This window comes from Centruroides sculpturatus, unplaced genomic scaffold (assembly GCF_000671375.1).
Source record: "Centruroides sculpturatus isolate CEXI.00-Female unplaced genomic scaffold, Cexi_2.0 scaffold566, whole genome shotgun sequence".
Classification (NCBI taxonomy): domain Eukaryota; kingdom Metazoa; phylum Arthropoda; class Arachnida; order Scorpiones; family Buthidae; genus Centruroides; species Centruroides sculpturatus.
In genome coordinates this window covers 14,331-35,382 of record NW_019384873.1, presented here as the reverse complement: position 1 = coordinate 35,382, position 21,052 = coordinate 14,331, and the positions used below count along the sequence as shown (strand labels likewise).

The following is a 21,052-nucleotide window of genomic DNA, read 5'->3' as shown; positions in this document are numbered from 1 at the left end:
CTTTTTTTAATGCAAAAAGCAATAAATTAGAATTCGAACACATTTGAAATTAATTAGAAATCTTTACTTATTTAAATGTGCATCCTGATAGCACTGTATTGAATAAAAAAAATGTAAAAAGTCTTTTTTAAATAATAGTATATTTTTAGAAATGATACAAAACAATGATATAGTGCCTAAACAATTTATTATTTAAATTAATCATCAAAATATAGCATTTAAATCATTTGCATATTATATTATGTTTATAAAGAAACACTGACACTTGTTGAATTGTGGCATGCATGATTGTCAAGTAGAGATAAGTTTACTGTTGTTGCATTATTCAATGAAACCACAATCATTAGGCAAAGTTGGCTTATACCATACAACTTTGCAAGAGAGTATACCATTCCAGGATGTTACATGCCAAGTTAAAAGCATTACCTTCTCCATGTATTTGAGCAGTGAATCAGATTACAGTATCTGCAGTTACCAAGGTTTAAAACAAGCTGAAAGTTTGAAATGCTTTCTTTTATTTACCGCATCTCAAATGTAAAATCTGATGTAAAACAACATTTAGAATTATTACATAAATATGATTTTAATAAAGGCAATATCTGGAAATAATTTTGTTGGTTTTTCTATATCAGGTGTGTCAAACTCATTTAAACAACGGGTCATTAATGCGACTGGTAAGATTCACGCGGGACACATCACATTTACAAATTTTCTTAAAATTATAATTTGAAATGAGAATGCGGGAATATAGATAGGACGATTACAACACATTATGTAGTTCAGTGAATTCAACTCAACAATATATAATTGCTTTTATTTAAACATTTATTTAATGTACTCTATGTACATATTTATAAAACTAAAATTTGTTTTCACCCGAAACTTGCCAGCGCTATCTTCCTCCTCCCTAGTTTTCCAATATCTGGATTCAAAAAGACAACAATCTTCATTATGTCAGATAGATGTTTATCAGTTAAATAAAACGATTTACAGATCAAGATTAATTTCACAGCATCGTGGCCGCCGGCCACGAAAAATCACATCGGGGACCGCCAGTTTCACATCCCTCCTCTATATCAATGCTTCCAAAACTAGTAGTATATTTATTTTCCTTAAAATATGCTGATAAAATTGCAACGAGTTTTATTATAGAACCTCACTTATTTTCAATACTATTAGTATGTATACAAGTTGCTTCTCTCATGGAGCGATCGATCGATCCCTACCACTAATTCTTGTTTACACTTAGCGAGTATGAATCATTTACGCGTTCAGTTAATGGAAAACATCTTGTAGACTACTGTACAATTTTTGGCGCTGTTTGTTATAGCTCTGTATGTTATTTAATGAATCCTTTTCAAGTATTTTTTTAAAATACTTTAGGTGAACAAACATTCAAAAAGTAAAAGTAATTGCCTTTAGTGTAATTAGAATTTTTTTTGTTAATTGATTTAGCTGTTTATGTCTTTAATTTATTGAAAAAATTTTTCATTTGAATACATTTTATTCATAAGTTCAGAACTTTCACTTATACATTTTAAAATTCTCCACAGGTATATTTTAGACTTATTTCAGCTGTCATTATAGCTGATAATGTTTCAGCAGTTAAATATTTTCATGGTAAATACTCTGCAGCATTAATATCTTGAATGTTTCATGAAAATTTGTTCTTGGCTAAAATTGTTTATTTCCATGGATTGCATATGCGTTTCCATTTACTTAAGTTCTGTTTGAAACAATAAATAACTCAACGAATTTCCTGATAAAGTTAATCATTAGCGATCAGATTTGGCAGCAATTGTTCTTTTTTCTACTCAGAGATATCGCATTCCCGATTACATATTTTTGAACTAGAGAACTTCTAAATAAATCCTGTTGTGCTACTTTATTTTTACTTTTGATTAATTAGATGTATTTTGTTAGATTTATAAAAATTTGCAAGTTTTTTTCCTGTAGAAAAATAGGAAACTTGCAAATTTTTGTATTCCAAATATACTCTTGTAACAAAAAAGGATTAACGCTCCCGTTTACCGATTGATTGTACTGAGAAATTTAATGAAATTAATGCCGAATCTACAGATATCTCCTATAGAGTAAATAAGGACTAGAAATGGCACCCTACTCCTTTTTGTTGAATTCTACCGATAATTCTATATAGCCGTAGAGTGTATAGATAGTTTGTTTGTTTAGTTATGGCAACGCAGCACTTGGGCATCTGCCTAGGGGGATGCCTTCCGAGAGGTCTTTTAAGGGAAACTGGCCCATATTTAGGCGTTACACACGTGGAGAAAATCCGAAAAACTCCACGTGGCCAGCCCGTCCGAGCGAGGCGCGAACCCACGACCGAACTCCCAGTGTTCAGGGATCGAAGACCGCTTGGCCACTGGTGGGCCGTGTATAGATAGACAAGTTTCTTAAAAAGCAAAATAATGCAGATTCATATTGAATATGTGAAATATACTTGAATTCTGTATGCTAGCAAACTCGTAACAAAGACTTATAATGAAAAAAAATCTCTAAAACTGCAACAATAAATACATTATTCAATAATTTGCTTATAATTGCACGGCATTGTCTGACGGTGACCTCATTGAATGGTCATCTTTGATCTCGATTCATGGTCTCCAATATTCACTCTGTCTCCAATCTTCACCACCGTCTCCAATATTCACTCTGTGAAATATTAGATATAGAGAATTTTAAAGTGTGAAGAAAAAACGTTTCAATTTTTTGTAAATGTAAGGGAATTTTAAACGTTAAAAATTATTTTGAAATGAGTACTTTTCTGTTCCCACAACCATCACGTCGCGCCGTGAAATTAATAGTGTATTAATGTCACTATTATTTAATATAAGTTCCCAACAGCTTTAATATCAGAATGCTTGCAACAGTGATCCGGAGTTTGTAAATTCATTTTATCGTTTTCTTATCGATATCATTAAAAATTTAGAAGTTTGGGAGCCGATACTCAAGTGCCGTCCATAAATTACGTCCGCATTTTTCTTGAAATTTTTACTTCTCCTCCCCCTTTTGTCCCAGTTTGTCCAAGTTTTCGTTGTCCTCAGTTTGATTTGAAGTCCTCCCTTCATCGGACATCAAACCAAACTCGACCCTCCTTAAAATCTTTATCACTTTCTACTTATGATATCTATCATTCATAAACGAAACATACAAGAAATTTTTAAATAAATAAAATGCATAAACTATAAAATTTAATGAAATAAACGGATGTCCACTGAAGCTCAACCCTCCCTTTTGTCCGACTTGTCGTAACCTCCTCCCCTCCCTTCCATTGTGGACGTCATTTATGGACAATCTCTCATCGAACAAATTGGACTTATCAAAACAGTTCAAGATCGGTCGCCACAAATTTCCGGAACAAACAGAAAGCTATTACTTGAAATTTTTAAAATAAATTTATTAGAAAAAATGTTGGATCCAAAACTGCACTAAAGTATAATGCAGTAGTATTATGTAGAGCAGTGTTTTTCAACCTTCTTGAATACGCGACCCCTTTACAAGTTAAAAAATTCTGGCGACCCCCTAGGTCCATATTAAAACTGTATCAGTGATTTTAAAAACTATGTATTTAATTTTCTTTCTGTTGAGACAAATTATTCTTGATTAAAATGAAAATTTCAGAAGAATCGACAATAATTTAACACATGAAGTATGAAACTTCCTTTAATTATAACATTAGGCACAGTGAACTGTTGACTTTTTTTTTAGGATCTCAAATTTCAGCTTCTACTTTTCTACTTTTTATTTCTTTTTGCAAATCAGCTCAACACTTTTTTCGCTATCATTTTCTGGGGTGGGCCGTAATTCTCGCTGAAATTGTAGTTTTTTTAATGTAGTGTAGGACCTACAAACACTAGTCTTTTTCTTCTACCCGCGACCCCCCGTGTAAGGCTTCGCGACCCCCAGGGGGGTCGCGACCCACAGGTTGAAAAACACTGATGTAGAGAACATGTAAGATTACATATGGGTCCATCGTTACTGCACATTTAAATGAGCACCTCTAACAACAGTTGACTTTGAAGGATCGTCTTTTATTATATAATGTGATGTAAATGAAAAACGTGATATTCTTCAGTAAATCTGTATATAATGATTCACTATAATAGTAACTGAAATTTTATATGTTAATACTAATATATAAGTAACTTGTTACGCCGGATTTATAGCGGGAAGTTATCCTTTACGTAGTTCATCGTATGCAAGAACTCACGCTGGATTGTTGAGTTCTATAGAAGGTTCTGTAAATAGGGCAGCACACCCTACTGCCTCTGCCACAGTAACTGCCAACACTTTCACAGGCTATAAGTGTTAACATTTTTTTGAAGCACTCGGTAAATCCTATTTAAAAATGAAATAAATGAACCTTTACTGTTTTAATTATTTAATTATTCGTTCTCTTTCAATGCTTTGTAATGTGTTAACATTAATGATTTAACTTTGAATTTGATACTTTTTAAATTTTTACTGTTTCTTTCTCTGTTTTTTGTGGTTACAAAATTCGATCTCTAGTTATTATACAATTGTAACGATTACATTGTTTCTTTTCTACGTAATAAACAGCTAGTTTCTAAAATCACATATATGTATCGCAGAAATAAAAGAGGATTTATTTTATTTATTACTATTTTTCGGTAATAAATCAGTAAAAGTACAATATTAAAAAAAAAAAAAACAGTAAAAGAGCAGTATTTGCAAAATTTGTAGCGCAAATTGTCTCAAAGCAGTACATTAATTTGATTACTTCCTGTAACTGCTTGTTAAATTTTAAATAAAACTGTATCCCTCTACAGATTTGAACAGTTTCGAAAGTTAAGTAAAAGTAATTTTTTTTAAATGTAAAAACTGTGTGTGTCTGTTCAAATTTTGGTGCCTCACGACACTCGAGAGATCTCCTGTGAGATTATATGTGTGTGAAAATTTAGTTCATATAGCTTATATTTACAGTGCACACGCATGCATATACATTTAAGGTCCGCAAGTTTCGAAGGGGTGCATCAATTTTAGAAATTTCAGTAATCTAACTTTACATCAACGATTTATCGATCAAGTTCATGAAAACATGAAGTATGCAATCGTGCTACAAGTTCTTTAGAGTCGTTTACATTGTAACTTTAAATAAAGTCTTAAATTTATTTGCTATTTTTGAAAGGAAAAAAAAAAATTCAAGTACTCACGCAATATAACGTGACATGAGCAATGCTGATGCGATTTATGTAACTTAAGTGATGCGGCTCGATGCAACGCGATAATAATAATCCCGAAATGGTTACAACTGGTTTTTATTTATGGATTAATATTTCTGTTAACAGTTAATTATTTTCAATGAATCATTGAAGAGAAATATGAAATGTGAAAAATTTTATTTGAATTGATATTTTCAGTTACACGATTCCATAAGATAATCAGATTAGCTCAATGTAAAATTTTTGCCTTAATGAAGTAATATGATATTGCAATAAAATTATCAGAATTAAAAAAAAAAAATTTAAATCTTAGGTGTTAAAATGCCATATTTCAAATTTTAGTTTCCAAAGTTTTGCTGATCGATATTTACTTCATTACTTATTTTCAAACTAGCCAAATATAAATTTTAGAGATAGAAAATTGAAAATAGTAGCTGAATAAGACTATAACATTTTAAAAAGTTTATGCATTGAATTTTGAAAAGTAAACAGTAATATTTAAGAAAAAGATAAGTTCGATATTATTTGAAAAACTCAAATGTTTACTAATAAATAGGACTAATTCTAGAAAATCTGATTATTTTTTGGCATTAGTTAATTTTTCAGAACAATTCTTCACGAATATTGCAAAAACACATGTTCATGTCAAATTCTACAATGGAAATTTTTTGGACATCACAGTCAGTAAGAACAGTTTTGCTTTTTAAAAAATGTTTTTATTAAACAGTAATTTTTATTTCTAAAAATCTCTAAAAATTCTGTACTTTGTTTCGTTTTAAAAGAGAACCACGATTTAAAAGAATTCAGTAGTATTCTGTGTATTTAAAAGAATTCAGTAGTATTCCACAAAATACCAATCATCTGTTAATGATTGGTAATTTGTCTTAAATTCTGAAGACGAGACGAAATTACAAAAAAGTTACTTTAAGAAAATAGTATTAAATTAAGTATTATATTTGATTTTAAAAATATAATCATCGTTTCGGATGCCAAGCAATAAAGTACTTTACTTGGCATTCAAATACAATTTCAGCAACAAATAGACACACGTCTTTGTGTTGTGTCTTATCTATTTTGTCAGGTTTTTTTCTTAGGTGAAATTGTATCGTAGCCATTGATCAATTACGGAATCTGTTTTATTCAAAATTTTTGAACAAATTTGAATATAAATAAGTCGTGAAGTAAATCTGAAATTGAAAAAGTTTGCTAGAAAACATTTTGCTGTTAGTTATATTGTAGAAATAAATGAGTTTTTAATATTTTTCAGATTGCATAGAAAATTAGAAACGAATACTTTTTTGTAATGTTTCTAATTAACAATTAAATTAATTCCCTAAATTGAAATATTGTAATAGAATATTCGTTGAACAGTTTTAATTGAAACAGTGTTAAACGGGAAAGTAAAATTAATTATTATTTCTATTATTATAGAACAGAGGAAAATTTTATAATCGGTCAAATTTTGACCCTTCGAGTTTTTTGCATTTCTTGACGTTTTAAAGTGTTTTGATTTCAAAATATCTCGAGGGAGAACAAGCTTAATGAAATTCTTGCTCGTTGTTATCATTACAATTTTTATGAATTATAACAAATTTAATTTTGCATTTAAAATTATATCAAATCTCGTATATTAATTGAAGAATATAATTTTGGAAATTTTTCGCTGATATACTTTATTTTCGGCTTACAGTATTTTGCTCTGCGAATTCTAAGAAGGCTTTTCCCCTCATATCTATCGTGGATTCGGCCAAGCCAGCAATTTGGCGGCCGAGTGGTATGGGACCGCCCACAAAAATTAATTTGCGACCCGGACTCGAATTCGGGCCCAAAGATGCGACAAGTGAACACCTTTATTGCCTCATCCATCTTGTCGTCAATATAATAAGGGTTGTATTATGAAAGTTCATCACGAATCAAATATAAATAGCTATAAGTTATATACTACAGGCCCTAACAGATCTAGCTTATGATGATTTAAATCATTATTTACCGTTTGTTTAAATCATTTGTGATATAGACCTATTTATTGTTTTGATTAGATTGATCGAATCTCACATATCGTAAGCGCTTTTGCTAATTAGGATATCCAAATCAACTGACAAATTCGAATGATTCGATCAAAATAGTTCTGTTTTTAATAAGTTACATTTATATTCCACAAATAAATACAGTATAACAAAAAACAAATTTGAAACCTTGTTAATCTCTAGTCACGATTCCTTATTTCACGTCAAGTTTTACACTGTCTTTCCAAAGAAAACTACAAAATTATGAAAAAAGTTCAGTGAGCCGTATGTAATTAAAAAACTATTTAGGCTCTATACTTCTATTATTACTCTATTCTTAATTACATATGAGATTCCGACTTCTTGCATGAGTAAAAACTCGATTTAAACAAATTCCAAGTAAAATAATACGATTTGGAGCCGTTCGTAGTAAAATAATATTTACCGGTATATAAAAACGTTTACATTTTATCACTTGTTAGGTATGAAAAAACTACGGTACGCAATTTTGAATTTGTTTTAATTTTAAATTCTAATTTTCAGAAAATTGAATTAAATCTGTTTTTACGTTTTGTTTCCATTCCCGTTTTGTAATTCCAACGTACGTAAATGAACTGCATTGCTAATTCTTGAGAGATTTAGTTCTTAGAAACATCGTGCATCACATTAAAGGAATTGTATGTTTTTAGAAGTTTTTAAATGGAGATTTTAGGAAGGGGGGGAAATGTAAAATAGAGAACGATGGAATTTTAATTTTCTCGGGAGTTTATTTTTGAGAAAAATGTTTGTCGTCACTCGAGATAGAATTTAAGATAAATCATGCAATAATTGATAATTTAATAAACTTCCGCAGATAAATGATGACATAAAGAATAAATCATATTTTTACGTTTTGGAATCAATAATATATTTTAACTTTGAGAAATATAGCTTCAGAATTTTTGTGTAAATTTATAAAATATATCGACGAAAATTTGGTAAAATTTTATATTTTATTCATTTATATACCAAGATTTTATAACTCTCCTCCGTATATAGTAATTTTGAGTTATATTGTAGTTTATATTTCAAATAAGATTATTAAATATAAAATTTGTTATAATAATCTAATACGATCTCGTGTTAGATTAATCAATGTTTTCACAGTATTTTCTGTGTCATTTTTATTATTGATAGTGACTAATGAAACTAGTAACCTAATACATAGTAATTCGAATTACTTTTTATGATTTTCATTTTGAATTAAATGCTATTTTATTTACCAAATTATTTATATATTAGTGTTATCATTATACAATTAAATAAAAAATATCAAGTTATTTATTACCATGTTATGCAATTAATATTTTGATTAGTAAAGAGAAATTAAGTAAGGGAATTATATAATAAAACAATATACATTTTGAATATTTACATTGAATATTTTGATATTTAAAATATCAAATTTGAAAAAATAAATTTACAGAAGTATTTTCGATTAGGGTATATTTGTTGTTTTTTTTTTATCGTGGATTTTCGTTAGAAATTCGATCTTGATAGCTTTACTGTATTATATCATTAGACGAAAACTAATTGCAATAAGAAATCGAAGAGTATGCATTGATATATCATCGATTATTTTCTTAATTAGCGTTGATCCTACCTACATTATATCAGATAGTCGATAGTGTACAGCACTTTTAATCTTCCACGTGGAATACAAATAGGCAAGCAAAAACTTAACAAAATATAAAAGTATTTAAAGCAATATCAAATTGTTATTCCACAATTTTTTAAAAAAATTTATTATTATGTGAGCAGATAGTTTTTGTAATTTCATTGTAATTGCATGTATATATTTTGTTTTAATATGTGGAAAGTACTTAAATGGATTACATATATTGAACACAGATTGAAAGAGATTGTTAAACCTTCGATTTTTAGTTTTATACTTAAAAGAAATTATAGATTTTAACATTACTGACATAAATCCTAACAATATGTTTTAAATTTACAGATTACAGTTGTTCATTATTTTAGAATATCGATCAAGTAGCTTTAAAGGGAGTCATGAAAAATATACATAATCGCTTTTACGATCTAATTCGTTCTGGAAAATCTTATTCCCCGTAGGTTCATTGCTATAAATTAGGAATTTAACAGTTACTTCACTGGAAATAGTTTAAAGAACTATAAACTATATAATACCACATTGAGATGGCAACAACAAAATAAAACACTTAAATAATGCATTGCATACGGCTATAAAGGCAGATGTGTGTGTGCCAGTGAGAGTCAGTGAAAATTATGGTTTTGGAATTTCAAATGCGAGTTAAATTTCTGATTTAAATTACACATAAATCAGATACAATGATTTAAACAATATTTAAGTTATGATTAAATATATTAGTATTTAAGCTTCATATCGATATTTCATATTAAATAAGTTTTAAAATGTAATTTGGAAGACACAAACTTTTAAGTAAATAACGACACATTAACTAAGTTGTATTCTGTATCTAATAATGATAATAACTATATAAATTCAACGAGTATTAAATTCATATTTAATATTTTTAATTGTATGAATATCGAAACCAAAAAAAACTTGAATTTATACGTAACTGTCTTTCTTCATAATTTTTTGAAAGTGAATAATCATTATATAATTTTATTTACTAAATTCGATCATATGAGTAAACTCTTTATTATTTTCAGGTGATTTTATTTTCTTGGATAAGCCAAACGCATGATTTGATTCTTGGAAAGAAGACAAGGATCAAGCAGATGTGATGTGAGTACGAACTTACTACGGTTTACTTGATTAAATTTATTTATTCACATTTTTTTTTTTATAACGAATATTATCAAAAATTGTAATACATTTTCCTTAACTACTAAGTTAAATTGAATTCAAAATCATTTTATTATTTAAATTTATAATGCGAAGTATGATCTTAGTCAATTCAGTTTTCGTAATGTAACGAAAAGATATTTTGTTAAAACTTTAAGTATAAAGTAATGAAATACTAAAATTTTAGAGTTTATTATTATTATTATTTTTTTTAAATTATAATAAAGCTACACAAGAGACTGTGTAAGAGATTGTTAATTAAATAAACGAAGTGTTGACAGGAAACGTATTATTGGCTTCTGTTTCTATGATTTATGAAATGTCCTTTAGAAAATACCGAATTAGGGATGTTAATTAAGTACATAATATTCGAAGATTCGTTTACTGATAACTTATTATAGCCTAATATAGGCTATATCTACTTTTTCGTTTTTATTTTATCGAATTGAAGTTTTCCATATTTGATGCTGTTACGAGATTACTATCTTTCTGATAATTACGATGGCAAAAGCTTAATTGAAACTCATTGAAATTGTTTATTTACTTAAAATATTTAAACAAGAAGCTATATGCAACATTAAAAATGTAATAAAATAATATAATATTTCTAAGTTGAAAAATTAATGTTCATTTATTCTTCCGTTTTTGAATCCAGTTTGGATCCAGAACAATTCCGATCAGGGCTCTGTTGCATAAAACGCTTGTAGTTGTTACAAGCTTTACAAATTACAAGCAAAATGTGTTTAATAAAAAGTTTTGTAACAAGTTACTAGTTGTAAACAGTTTTGATTGCATAAACTTATAACTTAATAACAAGCTTCAAGTACTTGCTACAGGTTGCAATATTAGCGAGGTTGAGGCCGAAGTTTTAAATGCGAAAACGTGTATTGTACGTCGGACGTTCAGCGCCGCTTTCCTGTAAGCCTACAAGTTTGGCAATGGTGTTTGGAATGTCGAGCATGATTCCACTGACTATCCAAACACCATTGTCAAACTTCTAGGCTTACAGGAAAGCGGCGCTGAACGTCCGACGTACACGTTTTCGCGTTTAAAACTTCGGCCTCAACCTCGCTATTATCGCTATTGTAACTTATAATTTTTATGCAACAGGGCACAGGATTTTGTTCCCCTTTACGGATAAGACGAAACTGTCGCACGTTTTGTCTTTAATAGACAAAATAAAGCTCACACTGGTAAAGACTACATTGAAGAACATTGAGAGCTCATAGAGAAATACAATTTAATCTGCAGATAATTGAAATTATAGAATTATTTGTACATTTTGTAAAACAGAATTGAATTGGGAAGGTTTTAATTAATATGATATTTACCAATAACTGACTATTGTTTAGAACTTTCAGTTTTTTGATTTATGTACAATGTATGATTTTGTTATCATTACTATAAAATCTTTGCAAAAATCTGTATTGTCTTATTGAGGATTTTTATGTGAGAACCAGAGTAAAATTTTTGGTTTGGAATTTAAGCATTCTTTTAAAAACAATTTTTTAGTTTCGATTTAGAAGTTACTGTTAACAAGTTTAATTTTAACTGAAAATGTGAAGAATTCATATTATTTCTTACCATTAGTTTAGTATATTCTAAAAATAAACCGAGGTGTGTAAATGAGGCATTTATTACATAATAACATGTTAGGATATATAGGGTGTAACATATTTTGATGATTTTCTTTGAACATTGGTTAGTTTATGTTACACCCTGTATATCTGATGTTTATGATGATCCTCCCTTGGACAGTAATTAGATCTAAAGTGACTTAACAACTTTTTTTTTTATAGAAGTCTTGCATTTGAGGAATTCTAAAAGCAATTTGAATATTAAAAAATGAAGTATATTCTTACTACTATTTAAAAGTAAAAAATATTACACCACTGTAGGATGTATTAATCGTATTGAGAATAGTTGAATAGGATTCAATCACAAAGTAGCAATCAATCACAAATAGCAATCAATCACAAAGTAATCTTATTTCTGACATTATTACCTTCATAAATGTTTTTTCTCTCTGTCAGTTAATCTAGCAAATAAATACCATCTTTAAAATCTAATTAATCACAGAATACTCTTAAGAATAATATTAAGAAAGATTGGTTATGTACTTTCCAATAGTTTATGCTTTTTATGTTCTTATATGAAGTCAGTTGCAGTTTATCCAGAGATTGACAACCACTCTTGTTAATATTGTTAAAAAGATAGTTAAAAAGATACTGTAGATAACTGTAGGCTGAAAGTCTTTTGTTAACATTTAATTATGTTAAAACATTAAGTGTCTTTTTATCATCAGAAATATTCATGTGAAATACAAACCAATTTATCATTAAATATATTTCATTTAAAACTTCTCAGTAGATATGTTACTTGAAAAAACTTCATAAATTACAATATTACCTTATTTCTCAGGAGGTGCACATACAGCAACATACATGTTTATAATGATTTAAATATAAATAATTATAATTTTTCAAATTTATTTTCATTTTTAGTAATCATTTAAAAAATAAATTTTAGTATTTTTATGACGACATAATTTAATCGAAATTGTAAATCACTATTTTAAAAATACTTAGTATATGAGAAGAAATTTAGGAAATATAAGCATTTCTTGAAATATAGCAGAATTGTGTTATATAAAACAGTTTAAAAATTTCACTGATGATAAGCCATAAAGCGAAGACGTTTTGTATCTTCTGTATTTTCTATATTTTGTAAATATAACGTCTGCCATTTTAAATCGAGGATTAAAAAGTTTAATGAAATAAAATATGAACAATCATTGATCGTTCAAAATTAGTTAAATGTAGGTATCATAACGAATACGTATGTTATCTATTAAATATATCTGCTTAATAGTATCTTAACTGCTTGATAACAACATATCCGAATCCAGTGGTTATAAAAATCTCCTATTATAGTTAAACTTTGCTGTTGTATTTTTGTTAAGTGTAGTAGATGCATTTCTGTAGCTTTATGAATTTGAACACGTGGAGTTATATAAACTAGACGAGTGAGCATTAGTGTTATTAGGTTTCGGGAATGTTTTGTATACATGCGTTCTTTGTTTTTTCTATTATTCATCCACTAATTTATAACGAAAATTACATTCAGTTTTCATATTAATTATTTCACAAAACTTAAGATTATCATCATGTTTAAGTGACTAAGTGACTTTTATGCTGCTTAACCAAGAAGCAAAAAAAAAAAATCACTTAGTGTTTTTGTTTTTGTATTGGAAAATCAATGCGTTACATTCAATCTTTTAACATGTATATTGAATGTTATTGATTTCATTATAGAAAATTAAGTAGCCTAAGTACACAATCTATTCAAAATGATTAAATTCAAATTCTTGTGTGTTTTTTTTTTCCTTTAAGTTTATAAGAGGGAATGAAAATAAATTTGTTTTTGTATATCATTCGATTATTAAACATTCCTGAAATGTTTATTATTAAAGTATTTCCAGTCATTTGGTAATAAATGAATCGGTTACTTCATTTAGGTTGATAAATATAGAATAAAATGCAGTTATTTTTATTTAGACAAATTATATATAAATAAACTACGTATGTAAATATACATATTAATTAAAATTGAAGGAACTTAGGCAAATTTTCTGGCGAATTTTTAATAACGTGAATAATATAAATTAACGAATAAAAAGTCCTCTTAACTCAACTTTTTCTATTTTAAGACATTTATTCAGACAGAAGTAAATAAATTTTTGGAAAAGGGAAAAGAAATTGAAATGGGACTTGTGTGAATTTACTAGTTTAAGATATAAATAACGTGAGTTGAGTTTTTCAGTTAGAAATTTCAATTTCGAAATTATTGATCATATAGCAAATAAGGATTTATTTAAAAGATGATTTATGTAAATAAATATAAATGATTCGGTCTTAATATATGGAGAAAAGCATAAGACTATTACGAATGAATGTATGCTAATGATATAGATGGAATATTCTAGACTATATGTATTTTTATTTATATTTCATTCTTGTCATTGGAGATCATTAAAATAAATAACTACCGATTAATAATAAAATAGTTTATAAATTGTTATGGTTCCAACGGAAATTCCGAGATCAACGATCAAATCGGCATTTATTATTATGAGGAATTGGAGAAAAATTGAAATGATTTAGAAATTAAACAAGAAATATTGAAATAAACTCAAAAATTATATGTGAATTATAAATTGAAATTATTTGCTTATATTTATAACTGTGTGTAAACATTGTAAATTTGGATTGGAAAAATATTTCACTTAACTATTATAGATAATAAAAATAGCGCAGAATTTTATCTTCATAGTTAAATAGTTCAAACTGATTTCTGTCAGTGTAATTTCAAAGATTGTGCAATACGTCTTTTAAAAATTGCGTTTTTAAAATAGTTTTACATAATATTCTTTAATTTTTAAATAAGAATCCGAGAAGTTTCTATGTATAAACTATTGACTAGAACAGTTTTTTATTTATGATTTCAGTATTATATTAAATTTAATTTCTATAATTATTCCGAAGTGTTACTATAGTATTAAAGTATAATTTATATTGTTATAATTACTCATACAGCTCTAAGTAACAGATTCGTTCGTTGAAAGAAAATGAATCTGTTACTTAATAAATACATGATATATTCTATTTTATAAACTAATTTCTTGCCTGTTACTTTCAATGGACGTATATCAGGAGAATAATTCGCACAAGGCGAATAATACGTCTTTAAAAAACGAAGGTATTGCTTAATATTAAATAATTATTGCTAGATAAATTCATTCGTTAATTTATTACATTAGTTTTAGTATCGGATGACAGCTATGTTGTTCGGTTTTTTTTAATGTGCAATAGATAAATCCGGTCATAAATAATAATTATAAGGTTACTTGCATAATAATACCATTTCGAATCATTTCTGTTGTCAATAAATCGAGAATGTGTTAAGTTAATAAATTAACATTGTGTCTCCATACGTTATTTATATATTTAGCAACAGAAGAATTACGGTAAAGCCAGTTTGGAGAAAGCATTTTATTTACCCGATTAGATTCGATTTCTGTATAAATTAGAATGGAAAATCGATATATTCATTAATAAATAATTTATATTATAAAAACGAATGTTGCATTTATTTGGACATATGAGAAAAAGTCTTTTGATTAATTTCGTTATCAATTATTTCTCGCAACTTGTACTTTCACCGTCTCACTACATCTCATTTGGTAGAGAACAGGACTGTGTGCTATTGAACCCAATTTCTCAGTCAAGGTCAGTGGAGCTCCTGAAATTGACGGCCACCGAGCTTTGCCGTATCCTTGAAAATAGTCGCCGACCAATCAGAGCGTGGAATACGGTTAGTGGCAACCCATTCCAACTATATTTTCGACCACGTTTAGAGTACTCGAGTATTATAAATATTCGTTAGTTAATAAAGTCGATTCTCGCACCGTCTCGATAATTGTTAAATAGTTCACAACTGGCGATGTTTTGATGCCAGACAGTCTACCACTTCTTCCTCATTGGACGAGGCGCTAATCCAAAATATTATACGTTGTAGCGTGACTAAAGTATTTCTCTGTCTACGCCGGTTTAATATTGCCAGTTGCTTTCTCTCCCCCGTTTCCATCCATCGCGTATAATGCCTGCGTGTCCTTGGCCTTGAATCTCACCCTCTCCCTTAGCGGAGAGGTGAAGATAATGATCTGTCGTGTCGCCACTCGTTTCTTTACTATGCGTGCAAATGCTCCGTTCTTGCACATCGATCAGGAAATGTATGCATTTAACTTATGTTTGATATTTGTAATATAATAAATAACATTAGTTTCGCGTTGTCGGAGTCGAAAAGCGAATATCCAAGTTTTTTGGATAGTTTCCAACAACTCCGTACTTATCTAGACTCCCATCCTGTTGGATTTAATGACGAGTTTACTCTTCGTTCTCTCTGACTTATATAATCATTTTTAAATTGTATAATGATCAATTTCATTTTAGAAATAGAGTAAAGCGTGGATGTGTCTTTGTAGTATGTTGTTAGCTAAGCGGATCTGTTTGGCACGTTTACTTGTCCAGTCGGTTGGTAATGGAAGCTGGGACGGGGCCCGAGGATCGACGCTCCGGACGTGACTAGCATGCCCCGCTTGCCTGGCGGCAGTAAAAAACGAAAAATCAAGTTCAAGGCCATGCACAAGATACGCAAGAAGCTTACCATCGATCGGCCAGTAAGAAACTGTAACTGCTTTGGATATCTACTTAGATCACAACGGGTACATATAACATAGTTTACGAAAAACTCTGTCGTTGTCATGATATCTTGGTTGTTGTGATCTTCGAGGGAAACCAAACATGGTAGGATTTTATCGGCTCATTTAGTCATTAACGGTGTCCACTTTAAAAACTTTCAGAAACTTTACACTACTGTGAAAAAATAATAATAATAAAAATCGGAACGAAGCGTGAAAGTGTTTTTCTCTATAAAATGCCGTTTGTTTTAATTTCATTTTACCGAGAAAACCTTACGTAATATAATTTAATATCGAAAATACTATTAATATTTTATTTTTGTTCTTATAAAGAGTTATATTCCTCCTTTAAAAAATTTCGTATAAAAGAAGTGAATCGTAAATGGTTGTATAATAATTTTTAAATGATCGTTATAACGAATCTACTGTGATTAATCAAAACTAATTAAATATTCCAATTAAAAGTAAACGTATAAGTGTGTATTTATTTTTAATTATAAACTTAATATTATATTATATATCACAATAATTATAATAATATAAATATCATATATAAAGTTATATTTATTGTTTAAGTATATATGTAGCATATTTTAAAGTGTAATTATAATACACAGTATTAAGTGAATATAAAATATCAAATAGTTTGTTACATAATAATAATAATTATTATTTTCCTAATAAGATAATTTAAAAATTAAATAATTATTGCTTTAATTTTTATTCTGTATACAATACAGTACTTATAATTTTATGTTTTATTTATAAATAATCTATTTTTAGATTTGAAAAATAATAATAAAATCAAGATTCTTGATGCACATATTTAAATTGAATAGAATATTAAGAACAGTTATAAAATATTTAAACACTTAAAAGATGATATAACACATTTCAGTTAATACATCCTAACCATTTTTATTGAGATTATTAATATTTTATTACATTCGTCCCTTTTTTTTATGTTAATGCAACTTGAAATAAGTCACGAAACAAAAATTTGGGATTATTTCTTATAAAAAATAATTTAGAATAATATTTCTATAATCATAAATTAAAATCAACAAGTTTCTATTTTTTCAAGTAGGTCACTCATTTATAAATAAATTTTAAATAATTTTGTTTAAAATTTAATATATTTACCAATATGTATTTATATTATTTGATATTTATTTATATTTTAACTGTTTATAAAAATTGTTTTTTATTTTTATAAATATATTCTTTATAAATTGAAATTTAAAAATTATTTGAGGTTTTTGGTGTTGATAGTGTGTTTATTTGTACATACAACCAGTTTTATAGTAGTAATTTTTATAGAAAACAAAAAATTATAAAAAAATATTTATATCATAAAATATTTTTCAGAAAAGATTGACTTGGATCCCTGCAAGTGGATTGCAATTGGATACATACACAAAATACAATTTTACAGTTAGTCTGTTATCTATAATCAACAAGAGAAAACACACCTGGATAATAAGTTTTCAGTCAACTGACATCTACACAAAATATATTAAAACTTCAGTCAATTACACTTCAAGAAATGATATAACTTGCATAAATGAAAACCAGTACAAATGAATTCAAAATATACATCTCACTGTATCATATGATACAAATACATACTTCCATAAATAGAAGTTTATAATTTTGTATTTGTATTTTAACTGTCAAAAAGATAACCAATATTTTACCTAACTGTACATGTATGTATTCAGTGCATTCAAAAAATAATTTTAAACTGAATTTGTATTCCATTTTAATTTTTTCATTTAGTTTGTGTTCTATGTATTTTATCTGAAGATGTCTGTTAAAAACAGATGAAAGTGTTGGTAAAGTACTATTTTAAATTAATTTATGCTGGTTTCGAGTGTTGGTTTTCATTTATGTATTATTAAAACTTCAAAATTTTTAAAAATGTAGATCAGACATTTTATCAGTTTGAATAATTGTAATAAATATGTATGAAACTTTGCATTTTATAAATTATCTTTTAAATTGTTTTTTCTTTTTGAGTTTGTTATTTTTCAATAGTGCATTTGGTTTGAGATAATGAAGCTGCTATTCTTAAAACTTTTCCTTGAAACCTTAAATGGGAAAAAGCATCATAAGTTCAGCTGATGCATTTTATCCACTACTAAACTATATATCTGTATTTCAAAAGATGATCATAAATGTTCATTTCAAAGCTATTTTATAAATCATAATTAATAAAGTGATTAATTATTATTCCATGATAATTTTTAACAATTTCAGAGTTAGCTATTATTAATGATAAAATTTCTGCTAGTTTTATATAACGAACGAACTGGATAAATATATTACTAATAAAACAATTATAATTCTTCCAATCTAAAGCTCAGCGACATCCACTCTCGATTAACAACTCTCTACAACTAATAGAAGATCTCAAAAACATTTCTCTAATGGACGATGAATATATGACGGTCTTGGACTTTAAGTCGATGTATCCATCGATAANTCGTTCCGATGCTGTGAAATCCTTAAAGGAAAATTATGAAGAAATTAAACGTTTTTTACGTCATTTTTCCTCAAACAAAGATGAAAAACCATTAACAAGGTCCGAAGCTGCCGATTTACATAAAAAACTTGATACATTTGAGTATGTACTGTTACTTACTATATGGGAAAAGATTTTAGAGAGAATAGATGCTTCAAACAAGACTCTTCAACAAAAAGACGAATCCCTAAATATAGCAGTTTTAATATATGATTTATTGATAGATTTCATACAAACTGTTAGAGATGATTTTGACAATTTAGAAAAAGTTAAAGATATTGTATATACTAATGATAAAAAACGGCAGAAAATACGAAAACTATTTCATGATGAAATTTCAGAACATGAAATAAGATTCAGTGGCAAAGAACATTTTAAAGTTAATGTTTTTTTGTTGTATACGATTCTTTAATTAGCAACATTTAAAAAAATCTGAGGGATATAAAACTATTAACAATAAATTCAAAACAATTTTTCATGATAGTGATGTTAGTGACTCTTCAATGGAGGAATTAAAATGCTATGAACAAGATTTAAACCTAGCAGAACTGAAAAATAAAGTATTACGATTTAAGACTTTTATAAGTAAAGAAAATATTATTTCGCCTGTATCCATGTGGTCATTTATTCAGGAAAATAATATTATTGCAACATTCTCTAATTTAAACATAATTCTGAGAATTTATTTAACACTTCCAATAAGCAATGCAAGCGGTGAAAGATCATTCTCAGTAATGGCCAGAATAAAAAATTTTTTAAAATCCACATTAGGCCAACAAAAATTAAATAGTTTATCATTACTTTATATAGAAAAAGAGTTATTAAATAACTCTATTAATTATGACAAACTAATTGACGAGTTTGCAGAATTAAAAGTGAGAAAAAAGGCAATATAACTAATCAATTTGAGTATATTTGTTTAAGTATTATTGTTTGTTTTAATAAATTATGTTTATTTAATTTTTGTACATGTATATTATTTTTTTCCTTTTTTTCTTGGAATCCGATAATTAAATAGAACTACATACTATATGCTTTAAAACCAAACTACCAAACGCAAAGTATATGTCATGACTGAAAAATAGGCCCGGAATTACAATGTTGCCTAGGGCCCGCTTTAGCCTTAGTCCTCCACTGCCCCTATATAACATGAGAGTTATGTTCCAAAAAATTGCCGTGTTATGTGAATCCATGTTATATGAAACAAAGAACTAGTGCAAAAAGGGGGGTAGGTTCCAAACATTAAAAAACATGTTGTTAAATCCTTATTTAAATCAGATTTATTATTCACTTTTTTCATAGGTAAAATATTTATTATTTAAGTAAATATTTTACCAGAGGATTATTCATTTTATATGATGATCTCAGCATGAGCATCATCAACTGGTAACAGTTTTTGGGTGCGTTCGTTAATAGCGGTCGCTCTGCAACGGGAGTGCGCTGCTGTTTGTAGGCATTTAGGAACGACGGTGAAAGAAAGATGGCGGCGCCCGCACTATCGATAGTATCGTGATGGAGGAATCTATAATTCTAAAATGAGCTTTTAGAGGCAAAAGAAGGGTCCCAATTGTAAAATTTAACCATTAAATGGATTATTTGTTGAAAGAGCATTCAAAGTAGCCATGAAAACAATTGGAATGCTCGTGCTGAGATATAAAAGAACACACCCTTTATTACATTTTATGTTGTACAAGCATTTTACCCAATTCCCAAACTGTGTTAGAGTGAACCCGTGCTATAAAAATTACCGTGTTATACGGGAGATGTTTCCAATTCTGGAACCATGTTAGAGTGAATCCGTGCTATAGAAGTGCCGTGTTATATGGGGGTTACCTTTACTTGTCTAGAATCACAATGAGAAATTTTAATTATGATTTGTTATTAGGAAATGTACATCTGAAAAATATTAATTAATTATAAAATAAACTTTCAGAAGTTGAAAGCATTTAATAAATTGTTCAAATTTAAAATAATGCTTTCATCATCACAATCTACATGCAAAAAAAAAAAGAAATAATAATAATATTACTAATAATATTATTATTATGTTGCAAATGTCATGCTCAGCTGATACTGATTTTAAGTGCTATGCCAGACTAAAGTCAAAGAATAGCTACCAAAACAAGTGTAACATGAAGCTGTGCTATTGGTATGTGTGTCAACATCCTGTAACTTCCTGACAATGTGATGTGTGTTCAATATTGCAGATTTCTGTACCATGTATGT

At 28.1% G+C, this 21,052-nt stretch overlaps 1 long non-coding RNA gene and 1 pseudogene across 1 annotated transcript in view; both read left to right on the top strand.

Moving 5' to 3' along the window:
- Positions 1-18,082, top strand: part of LOC111630914 — a 74,225-nt gene extending 56,143 nt beyond the window's left edge. Inside the window, exons 2-3 of the long non-coding RNA XR_002757603.1 lie at positions 9,908-9,983; positions 17,671-18,082. This is a non-coding gene — a long non-coding RNA (uncharacterized LOC111630914). The remainder of the gene's footprint in view (positions 1-9,907; positions 9,984-17,670) is intronic.
- A 649-nt stretch (positions 18,083-18,731) lies between these two features.
- LOC111630917 lies at positions 18,732-20,067 on the top strand (annotated as a pseudogene).
- The last annotated feature ends 985 nt before the right edge of the window (positions 20,068-21,052 follow it).